Raw genomic sequence first — 12,348 nt, 5'->3', positions numbered from 1 at the left:
TCATGCATGTAACAGGGTAGTCAGGTACTGTAGGATCTTCTGAATAGACATGGAGAAAGGGTCTATGTCATGATCTTTGGCCCATGTAGAGAACCTAGCCCACTTACTAGAATAAATTTTCCTGGTGGAAGGTTTGTGTGAAGCCAGAAGAATCTCATGAACAGGAGATGAAATATCAGGTAGCCTGGCAATCATCGGAAGCGGAGGAAAGTACAGCTGTGTACACTTACCATAAATGTAGATGTTAAGAGTGTATTCATTGTTGCAGTCATCACATTTGGGTTATTTGCCTGCATGTTGCCCTCAGCCGGCCTGAATACCACAGTCTTCGGATTTCTGCGTCAGATGCTTTCTCTTCTTCCATGACGTCAGGTCATCAGGGGTATAAAACATGCAGCCAATGCCATTACATCAGTTTTTCTTGCCCCAGATGTCAGGTGCCCCCAAAATAGGAAGCAGTTATATGGTATGCTATACCCCCATCAAAAAGCAAATACACCAGAAAAAATATACCAAACAAGAAGGAAGGTAGAGCCAAGAGAAGTCAGGGGGCTGAAGGGGGGGTAACCAGGACTGCAACAGTGAATACACTCGAACATCTACATTTATGGTAAGTGTGCACAACTGTATTATGTTCTTCATGTTTCACTGTTGCAGTCATCACATTTTGGTTGATTCCCAAAGCTAAGGAAGGGAGGAGGATGTTAAAGAGAGTTAGGGCCAGCTATTAAGAGCCCTGCAAGACTGTAGTGGCAAATCCAGCTCTGGATTTAGAAAAGATAGGCATGTGTTAATGCTTGGTGACGGTATGTACAGAGTTCCACGTAGCAGGCTTCTAGGATATCCCTGGTTAAGGACTCCTCTGAGAAAAGCTGCAGAGGTAGATGCAGCCCTGGTAGAATGCAAACTCATCCCCTGTGGTGTAGGTTTTCCATGGTGCTTGTAGCAGAAATGAATGCAATGGGCTATCCATTTGGAGATGGTTTGCTTTGAAATGGCCTTCCCCTCTGCACCTGCAGCAAAGCCAACTAGCAGCTGTTCAGATTTTCTGAGAGGCTTAGACCTGTCCAATTAAAATCTAAGTTGCCTGTGCACGTTCAGAGAGTGCAGTATTCGTTCACCTTTGTTTTATCAATTAGGGAAAAAAGTAGGCAAATGAATGGACTGATTTAGGGCCACACTAGACACCACCTTGGGCATAAAGGAAGGATTAGTCCTGAGGGAAACTCTTCCCGCATGGAAGATAATGAAGGGTTCCACTGTCATGAGGGCCTATAATTCACACACTCTTCTTGCTGAAGTGATGACTAGAAGGAAGGTTGTTTTCCAAGAATGGAATTTCAACTCTGCTGTTGCAGCTGACTCAAAGTGGGGAAGAGTGAGCTTTTCCAATACAAAGTTAAGGTCCCAGGCTGGAGTGAGAGCTCTCCTGGGGGGGGTCTTAAATTTTTGGCCCCTCTTAACGAATTGCTTTAGCAAGGGGTGAGATAAAAGGGGTGGTTCTGTATGACAATGTGCTGAAATGGCAGAGGCATGAATTTTAATTGGCGAGAAGGATAGGCCCCTGTGGAGCATTTCTGTTAACTACTGTAGAATCTGAGGTAAGCTGGGCAACCGTTGTGCCCATCCACTGAGCCAGGCTCCAGGAACAGTATCTTTTCCACTTTTCAGCACAAGATTTTCCAATACTAGGCCTCCTTGCCTCCAGAATGACATCCAGTACCTGCTTACTGAGGGATGCAAATGGAGTGCTCAAGGAATTAGCCAGGCTGCAAGGTTCAGGGTTTGAAGCTGAGGGTGCAGAATCTGGCCCGCCTGCTGTGACAGCAGGGAAGGGGTCTGAGGCAGGTGCCATGGTTGTAGCAGTGCCATACTGCGCAAGAGAGGGTACCAGTGCCGGCGTGGCCAGTCTGGTGCAATCAATATTGTCCTTGGCTTGTCCTGTTTGATCTTTAGCAGAACCTTCAAGAGAAGAGGCAGAGGGGGGTAAGGCATAAACTTAGAGGCTTTCCCAGGTAAAGGATAGGGCAACCACTTTCCAAGCTTGGCTGTGGGGAGTTCTTGTGCAGAAATTGTTCAATTGGTAGTTCTGAGGGGAGGCAAACAGATCTATCTCTGGAGTCCCCCATTTGTTCTTCAAGAGGTTGAATATTTTGGCATCTAGTTTCCAACTGTGTGGGTCCATGAGATTTCTGCTTAAGTCATCTGCCAGTGAATTTAGTATGCCTGGCAGGAATTGAGCTTGCAGGTGTACTTAGCAGCTCAAGGCTGTGTTCCACAGAGTCATGGCTAGTCTGCAGAGAGGGTACGAGTGGATTCCTCCCTGCTTGTTTATGTATCACATAACTGTGATGTTGTCTGTCTTTACCAACAGTTATCCTGGAAGAATACGGTCTTTGAAGGCTGTCAGAGCATTCTGTACAGCTAACATTTCTTTTTGATTGATAAGCAGGTGCATTTCTCTCGGGTTCCATTTGCCCTGAATGTACTGCCCTGCCATGTGAGTCCCACATGCATACTCTGATGAGTCTGTTGTTAGGGTTTGGGCGGCAGGGGTTAGAGTGAAAGGGAGTCCCTTGTTGTGGTAGCAGGCCTCTGCCCACCAAAGGAACTCTTGTCTTGATACAAGGAATGATAGAAATCATGGTTTCCAGGTCTTGAGAATGTTGACACCATAGGCTTTTTAGATACCATTGTATTTTCCTCATATGCAGTCTTGCATATGGAATTAGTAAAATGCAAGAGGCCATGAACCCCAGGGCTTGCAGTATTTTCCTTGCAGATAGCTGGGGTTTTGTGGCCAATAGTGTGAAGTAGGTTGTCAAGTAAACTTGTTTCTCTGGAGTGAGGAGTGCCATCTGGGAAGTTGTGTTCCAGCTTACTCCCAGGAATACAATCTGTTGGCAGGGTACTAGGTGAGATTTCTTTTCATTGATGGTGCACCCCAGTGAGGTTAGAAGTTTCTTTATGAATGCCAGGTGTTGTCATAGCAAGTCCTGGCTTTCTGCCCGAATCAGACAATCGTCCAAATATGGGTACATATGAATATTTCCCTGCCTGCAAAATGCAATGGCTGGAGCTAGGCACTTTGTGAATACCCTGGGCACAGTAGATAAGCCAAAGGGAAGTGCAGAGAACTGATGGTGCATAGAGCCTGCCCTGAAGCATAGGTATTTCCTGCAAGATTCCCTTACTGGGATGTGCAGGTAAGCTTCCTTTAAGTCTAGGTTTGCCAGCCAGGCATCCTTTGACTAGCATGGGAAGAAGCTGTTGCAGAGTTAGCATTCTGAATTTTGGAACTACCAGAAAGGTGTTGAGAATAGAGAGGCTTTTCTGGGTACCAGAAAACATCTTGAATAAAAGCCTTGTCCCCTTTTTTCTGCTGGGACAGGATGAATAGCCGATATGCGGTAGCGTTGTCGCCTCACAGTAAGAAGCTGTCCGGTTCGATTCTCAGCTAGAGCGTCTTCTGCGTGGAGACATGCGTGAATGGGCGTACCTTCGTTGAAGGTTGTGCGTCAGGGCTGGTAACTCGGCACGTAAAAATCAACTACCAATCATTAGCGGACCGGAGTTCTGCTGTGGCGACCCCTAACCGGGAAAAGCCGAAAGACACAAACAAATTGAGGAGAGAGAGAACCTGCTGTTGGGCTTCCACCCATGGATTTGGGGGTAGGTCTGGCCAACCATTTGGTGTTGGTAGGGTGTGGAAGTGGAATCTATATCCTTGGGAAACTATGTTCAAACCCAATTGTCCTGGGTAATGAGTTCCCAGTTTTTTGCATGCATGGCGAGCTTTCCTCCTAAGGGAGCAGTTAGTACAGCAGGGCTTGGAAGGGTTAAGTTATTGTGCCATTTTTCTGTAGGGGGGTGGCTTACTACTACCTACATTGGAAGTGGGAGCCCCCCACTGCTTAGGTTTGTGCGAAGCCTGAGACTGTAGCCTAGGTGGTCTGCTGTTCCTGGGTTTGGACTGAAAAGGCCTAGAAGGGACTGGAAATGACCAGTTCTTAGAAGGCCAATGCCTACTGAATCTGGGATGCTGTACTTGTAGGAAATCTTTAACAGTTTGCATAGATGTAGCTTTTTCCTCCATCCTTTTGAGAACTTCTGCTTTGTTGCCAAAAAGGCGGTCTTGGTTTAAGGGAGCATTCTGTAATTTAGCTTTTACATGATCTGGTAAGTTTTGTTCCTTAAGCCAAGCATGCCTTCTAAGTACAGACCCAGTGACAGCAGCCTTGCAAGATGCTTCTAAAGAGTCAAAACTACATTGCAAAGTATTAAATCCTACAATTCTTTGTGTTCAGTACAGTTAGGAGTCAACATCATTTTCTGTTTAAGTAGCCCCATAACATGCTGCTGATACTTTAACATATGAAACCGGCAATTTAAAGCCCTGATGGCCAAAGTAGCAGAAGTGTATATCTTCTTACCCCATCTGTTTAAGGTTCTAGAATCTCTATCAGAAGGGGTAGGATTTTTAGCACCAGTAGCCTTAATGCCTTTTGGTCCTTGGGAAATGGTCTCCAGATCCGCAGAAGAATTCTTAAAAAGGAACTTGTGAGAGTTAAGTACTCTGCAATACCTGTCAGATTTTCTGGGAGCTGGAGGTAAAGTGTCTGGGGAAAGGTTAGATTCCAAGAAAGCATCATCTACAATGTCCAGAACAGGAGGGATAGCTAAAGGCCTGTGTTGAGGTAGGAGTAAGAATTCCCCAAGCCTCTTTTTGGAGTCAGAGTAATCATGGCTTTCCCAGCGGAAATGCTCCCTAAGTGTGTGCAAGGTTTCACCCAAAGAAAAATTTTCTGGAAGGGAAGCAGAGGGAATGGAATCCTCTGCATCAGAATCCTCATAAGTAGATAAGGGCAAATCCTGGTAATCAGAAGGAGAAGAAAAATCAGATTCCTGATTAGAAGAATCAGAAAGAAACTCAGTTCTAGGTCTCTTAGAGGGGGAAGGCTGGCTTCCCCTAATCAAGGTAATGAGGTCTTCAGCCATTCTAAGCATTTGTTTTTTAGGCATATGAGCCTTGGCCTGCGGTTTGGTCATCGGTTTTCTAGGCGTGGTGCGAGTTTTAGGCCTGGATGAAAATGATGACATCAGTTTAATATGAATGTCTGTAGGCCTGAATACACCCTCAGAAGCTAGTGCCTGCACAGCGGCCCTGGACCCATCCAAGGTAGCGACATCTGCAGGTTCCATAGTCGAAAAAGCATCTCGCAGCATACCAGACTCTGAATGAGTCTCAGTAGAGGCCTACGAATCAGAAGTAGCGGGTATCAGGGGCTGCGAAAGGTCCTGAGAACCGGCGGACTAGTGACTAGCTTACTGGAAGCGTCGTTGGCAGTTTTGGATCTATGCAGTCTCTTTCTTTATCCTTACGTTTTTTTCGGAAGATTGGTAGTCGTATAGCTTGACGAAGCCATGTCAGAGTACGCAGAATGAGTATGAAAATAATTAGCTGCAAAAATAGCCTGACGACGGATAGTTCGGGAAATAAGGCACAAAACTGACAATGAGGGACGTCGTGGTCTGGGCCTAAGCAGGGGATGCAGTAAGAATGAAACTCTCTATGAGGTACTTGCTTTCCACAGGTAAGACAATTGTTAACTTTTACTGACATCGGTTAGAGCAAGAAAAAGGATCCCCAATGGGGTACTTAGCTTTTTTGAAGACTTCGGGTCTGAAACTTGAAAACGAAAATTTCAGGAGTTGGCCGACCGGCACTTGCAAACTGCTTCTGCTTTGGCCACCGCACGGCAAGAAAGACTGCTGTAATGGCATCGGCTGCATGTTTTATACCCCTGATGAGCTGACGTCATGGAAGAAGAGACAGCATCCCACGCAGAAATCCAAAGACTCTGGTATTCAGGCTGGCTGAGGACTAACTGCAAGCAGATAACACAAATGTGATGACTGTAACAGTAAAACACAAAGAACATCCAAGCTGTGAGCTTGAGGCTGTGGAGATTGGGGTGAATCGGTCCCTGAGGGTGAGATAGCAGACCTTGGGATTGATCCAGGATCCACGGGCTGTGAATCAGATGAGGTCATAGGAAAGGGAACCAGACTTGACGGGGTCAATAAGGGGCAATGAGGATCACTTTGCTTCTCAACCTTTGAGTTTTCTGGAGGAATTTCAGTATGAGGGGAAAGGCGTACAGCAGACCTGGCGGCTAATCGTGCGTCAGAGCATCCCTTGGTGACTCCCCCTGAGGGGGGTTGGGATCAGGGCAAAGTAGCTTCTGCATTTGTTGAGAGGGGAAGCAAACAAGTCGCAGCAAGGCCTGCCCCAACAGCGGAAGATCTGATCTGCTATTATAGGACTGAGGGACCACTCGTGAGGCATCAGGATGTTTCTGCTCAGATTGTCCGCAATAAGGCTGGAACTCCCAGGAATTTGCATTGCTATAAGAAAGCGGTTGGAAGCTATCACCCAGTGCCAAATTCTCATGGCTTCCCGACACAGGGGGTAAGACTTGGTTCCACCTTGTTTGTTGATATACCAGAAGACTGACATGTTGTCCGATTGAATTGCAATGGTCCCGGAAGGAAGGGATGTGTGGAACGCTTGCAACGCTAAGAGAACTGCCCTCAATTCCAGGATACATTTATGTGCAAATTGGCATCCATGGGGGACAAGGTGCCTTGGACGGTCTTTCCCTGGAAATGCCCCCCCACCCTAGCAGGGAAGCGTCCGTGGTCACCGTGGCCCTGGCCTGGGAAAGGCAGAATGGTCGACACCAAAGATTTGATTCTGGCTTCGTCCACCAAAGCATTTCTTTCTTGCAAAGATTTGTAAGGCATATTATGTGGTCGAGCGGATGGGTTAAGATCAACCATTGTGATGAAAGGAGCCACTGTACTAGTCTCATGTGCAACCTCGCCAGTGGAAATAAGGTAATGGGTGCTGCCAGAGATCCCAATAGCTGTAGTACAAGGCATGCTGGTACAAAAGTCTGTTGGAGGAGGACTTAAATCTGGCTTCTTATTTTTGAGAGCCTGTGAGGAGGAAGGGAAGCTTGACAGGATGTTGTGTCGAAGATCGCTCCAATAAATTCCAGTGTTTTTGTTAGGGACATTTGAGATTTTTCCATATTGATCGTGATAACTAAACGAAGAGCAAGGCCTTGAGTGTAACACAGGCTGTGAATGAGAAGATTCCTGGTCGTGGCGGTAAGGAGCCAATCGTCTAGATATGGAAACACCTGGAATCCTTGTAGTCAGAGATGAGCTACTATGACTGCCATAAATTTGGTGAACACTCGGCGGGCTGTCGACAGACCGAATGGCAGTACCCTAAACTGGTAGTGACTGGCTCCCAGCTGTAATTGGAGAAATTTCAGGGAGCATTTGTTCAACTTTATGTGATAATACGCATCCTGGAGATCTATAGAGCACATCCAGTTGTCCTTCCCTAGAAAGGGGAGGATGGACTGTACCGTGACCATCCAAAATTTTTAATGTTTATGAATTTGTTTAGTAAGCTGAGATCTAGGACTGGCCTCCAGTTTGGCACTAGAAAGAACCTAGAGTAAAAAACGGATCCTCTCTGGTCTGGTGGGACTGGCTGGATGACTCTCTTTCTTAGCAGCTTTTTGATTTCGAAGGCTGCTACCTCCCTCAGACTGGGTGGAACATCAGGGATTCGTTTGACAGGTCTGGGAGTAAGATCGAATGGGATATGGATAGCCTCTGGATATTATTCTCTGCACCCATGCATCCGTTAGTTATGAGTTGCCAGGCTTGTAGATGCAAGAAAATCAACCCCCGACTATTTCCAGAGGAAAGCAAATGGGCCACTGTTCAGGAGCGCTGGTAGGGTCAGCTGGAGAAGGAATCTCTAGTGCCTTGGTTGCGCAGATCCCCTCTGCCCCGAAAGGGGCATCTTCCGGATGAGTTTCCCCCTCTGCCCTGGGGGCATTGCTCACAGAGTGTCACGAAAAAATCCTTGGGACTTCTTGAACCAGAATTTTCCTCCCCTTTGATTCCTGGAATAGGATCTCTGGTGGGTGGAAAAATGTATGCCCACAGCAGACAAGGTCTTTCCATCTTTCTCACTTCGCAATAGTGTGTCTCTTACTTTCGGACCAAAAAGGGAACATTAGTCAACAGTCTCAGTGACGAAGGAAGATTTAAAGGGGTCTGCAAAATCACAGAAATGCATCCAAGCATGCCATCTCATGATGATGCTTGATGCGGCTGCTTGAGCTGCCCCTTTGGTGGTGTGAGAGATCAAGCGCATCGAGAAGTTCGAGACAGATTCCAGGGTAGCCAGTTGTGAGGCAACAGTGTCACTCACCTCGTCAGGCAGTACCGCCACCAAAGAGGCAGACATTTCTGAAATTAGGCCTCTATCTTCTGCCAGCTCCTTCTTGGTGGCCGCCTCCATGACCATGGCATCAACTCCTGCTTGGACCAATTAGGCTGGTCTTCGGGGGTGGATAAAATTTTGTATGGCCTCTGGGGGGACACGTTCTATGTTGTCCGGGGCCTTCCAGGCACGCTGTACGATCAGTTTAACAAGCTCATCCGCAGGTGGGGTCACCCAGGAAGTAGATGGCTGAGCACGGAAGGCCTGCAAGAACACAGATTCCTCTGAAGGGTTAGAGGACTTCCAGTCTCCTCTTTGCTTGAGGATCTCGAGAATGTCTCCAAATGAGACAACTTCCAAGGGAGACCGTGGGGCTTCTTCCTCATCACAATCGGTGTGAATCAGTGATAGATTCCTCAAGGGAATCAAGGTGCTTCCTCTTGCACCATTTCTTCTGGGGTGGCTCCCCAGTGGGATCTTCTGAGGAGGATTCCGGAGAAAGGGTTCCCTTCAAGGGAAGGTCTTGCAGCTCCCATGCTCGGGATCCCAGAGTAGGGGGTTGGGACAGCTGCATGCTAAAGGGGGGTTCTGGTGTTGATGCCATTGGTGCTGCCTCCAAGCCTGTTGAGGCAAGGACCCACTCCATCACCTGGAGAGCAGGCCCACCCGAGGAAGGATGGGAGCCCAAAACAGAAAGGGACAACCTCGGAACTGGGGTCACACCCTGCACTGAGGAGCCCACCTCCAGGTGAGGAGCTCCGAGAGGACTGGTAGCTGCCGGTGGAGCAGTGGCCATAGACGATGCCAGCGAAAAAATAGACGCCGAACTAGGAACCATGGTGCTGACAGCCCAATCATTCCTCCGAGAGTGCACCAGTTCCAAAGGAGCCGATGTGCCAAGAGTAACAGGTGCCGACAGGGGAACCTCCACAGCCAGAGCAGACACAGTTTGCACTGGGGTGGTCATCGGTACCAAAGTCTCCGAGGCCTGGGAAGAGGCCAGAGCATATATTAGTGAATATGCCGTGAAAGCTTCCATTCCAAGGGGGAAGGAAGCCCTAGCAGGGGTGGGCAATCCTCTAGCTGCAAGAAGCTGGTCCACAACCCTCACTACATCTTGTTCTGAAAGGCTCCTGGTGGATCTGAAGGAGGCTGCTGAAGGAGGGTCCGGTCTCCTGAGAAAGGGACTAAATTGGTGTCCCAAAAAGGGGTCATAAGTGGGAGAATATCTGGTTCTGGGAAGGTGTTCAACCTTCGGAACCAACGGAGTCATTGTCTGTGGAGCTATACAAGGTATCGGCACAGTGGCCGGGGATGGTGCCGATGTGGGTACGGTAGTCAAAGCCGGTGTCAAGACCAAGGACGACACCAAGGATGATGGTGCCAAAGCTTGTACAGTAATAGGAGTCAAAATTAGGGGTGACACTGAGGGGGAGGACAGAGCCTGGTGCCAAAGTTGCCTGTGCCAAAGGTGCAGGAGAAGCTCGGTGTCAACTCAGTTCCAAGAAGGACAGAGAAGTAGGAAATGAGTGACTCTGTTTCTCTACGTTTTTTAGTCTTAGGAGGTGGTGAGATCTCAGTCCCAGAGCGAGCCTCTGAGAAGGGAGTTTTCATCATACCCTTCAAATTCAACTTGTTCTTATTCTCAGCCAAAGTCCGATTGCTAAAGGTGGAACAGATATCACACGAAGCATTAATGTGGTCAACGCCCAAACAATAAACGCACCAATCGTGACCGTCTGAGTTGGGCATCTTATGCCCACGCTTATCACATTATTTAAAACTCAATTTAGCTTTTTCAGGCATAATGAAAAACACCACACTAGTCCTAGTGACAAGATAAAAAGCCAAAAACAGTAAAGTTGAGAAGAGTTTTTTTTTTATATCCAGATAAATAGGAAAGTGAAGAGTACCAACAATGGTACTTAGAAATACCACAAGTGGTAGGAAATAGGGCTTAACTAAAGGTAAGGAAGAGGGACAGTACCAACGATGGTATAAAAGAAACTGCCAAAGGTAGAAGGTAGGAAATAGAACAAGTAAATGAGTTACAGATGAAAGATGAAATTTTTGTGAAAACTGACTAAAAAGAAAGGTAGTGATAGAATTTAGCACAAAAAATGCTACACTTAGCTTGAGAGAGGAGGCTTGGCACGTCTGACGAGGAACACAGCAGACGACATCTGAAGAGACTATGAGAGGGGTATTATGGGTAGGTCTTAGCTGAGAGTTTTTGGCTGGCGTGAGCATGGTAACGGCTGTGCCAGTTCCGAGGATGGAACTGAAGTCCTAACAGTAAAGAATGAATAAAGATTTACAACATAAGATCATGTATTACAATGTATTCACAAAAAAGAAAGGAGAATGTGCCACAGCAAAATCACCATAAACCAATAAAATCCAGGCACAAAAAGAAAGGACTTGGTGGTAAAAAAAAAAAAAGGTTCCTGTATTGCCAGTACACACACTATATTAACACTTCCAACAGTAGATTAAAATGCGTTTTCATCTAAAAAGAGTAAAACTTCAAAATAAACAAGGATTGAGGCTTTGCTGCTGGCATCAGATGGACAATCTTTTCCACTTGGCTGAGTATGATTTCCTAGTACTAGGCGTCCTGGCCTCTTTGAGAAGGTCTTGAACTTGTTTGCTGTGAGCTTGCTTGGAGGTTGATGCTGGGGGATTATCCAGGCTTAGAGTCTGACTGTCGGCAGATTGGGATGCACAAATCTCCCCTTGTCTACTCTCTGAGCTAACTGCCATGGATTTTTGTTGGTCAAACTTAGTATCAAGAAGATACCAGTGCTGCCTGTGACTGTCTGTGGCTATCAGAATGACTCTTGGGCCCTCTTCCCTGTTTTAGGAGGACCTGAGGAAGAGGAGGCAGGGAGGAAATGCATAAAGGAAAAGGTGGGTCCAAAGGAAGGGGAAAGCATCGGTCTTCCAGGCTGTGAGCAGTTTATTCCTGGAACAGAATCTTTTCAGTTGAGCATTTTCTTTGGTAGCAATGAGGTCTACCTGTGGGATTCCCCATTTCTGGACTATGTTGAGAAACATTTTGTGATGCACATGTCATTCACTGGGATCCATTAAGTTCCTGCTGAGGTGATCTGCAGGAGTGCTTTGAACACCAGAAGAAGAAGTGATGAGGAACCAATTTTCTTTGAACAGGGATAGCCTTCTTTCTAGTCTTCCTCCTATCTCTTTGGCGAGAGTGTGGGCAAGGGGAGGGGAGGGGAATGGAGAGTCATTTATGCTCTCTGCCAGGATCCTGTGGCCTAGAACTCCCTTGCTTGGGGGTTTCTGAGGACCACTGCCTGGGTCTTTGTGATTGGTGCTGTCTTTGAGGTCTTTCTCTCCGGGGTTTCCTTTGCCTGCTTTTTGACTGAGAGGGAAAGGACCAGTGTTTAGTGGGAAAATTACTACTAAACCTAGGGGCTGAACTTGGAGGAAGTCTTTAACGGTCTGCACAGATTTTGCTTCATCTTTATGAGCACAGCCTCCACTCCTTGTGCAAAGAGGAAGGCCTTGGCCAGGGGTGCATCCAGAAGATTGGAATTAACATGGTTTGGGAGGGTTTAATCCCCAAGTCAAGCATGCCTTCTAATGACAGAACCAGAATCTGCAGTTTGGCTGGAGGCTTCCATAGCATCATAGCTGCAGTGTAAAGAGTGCCTAGCCACCTGGGAGCTAGAATGGCAAAGGTCCAACAATTCCATGGAAATGTTCTTGTTTTGCAGAGTAGACATCATTTGCTTCATTTGATCTTGACTAGTTTGCTGGTATCTAACCATATGAAACTAGCAGTTAAGGATCCTCATGGCTAGGGTAGCAGAAGTGTAAACATTTTTGTCAAACCTATCAAGGGACCTGCTTTGTCAGCATGTAAAAATCTTGAACAATGTTTAATTAAAACTTTGGCAACACTCAATCTGAACAACAATGGTAAGGTCTCCTAAAACAACACTACGAACTTCCTGCAATTTAACCAGTGGAAAGAGCTATTACAAATAATTAAATGAACAAATATTAAT

General features: G+C 46.8%; 1 protein-coding gene across 3 annotated transcripts in view; it reads right to left on the bottom strand.

Moving 5' to 3' along the window:
• Positions 1–12,348, bottom strand: part of PPP1R12A (protein phosphatase 1 regulatory subunit 12A) — a 2,492,399-nt gene that overhangs the window by 774,489 nt on the left and 1,705,562 nt on the right. The gene's annotated exons all lie outside the window — the stretch shown is intronic.

The sequence above is a fragment of the Protopterus annectens genome, chromosome 11.part0, assembly GCF_019279795.1.
Source record: "Protopterus annectens isolate FY-2018-M chromosome 11.part0, PAN1.0, whole genome shotgun sequence".
NCBI classification, from domain to species: Eukaryota; Metazoa; Chordata; order Ceratodontiformes; family Protopteridae; genus Protopterus; species Protopterus annectens.
The sequence above is the reverse complement of the archived record's forward strand: the minus strand, read 5'-3'. Positions and strand labels throughout refer to the sequence as shown.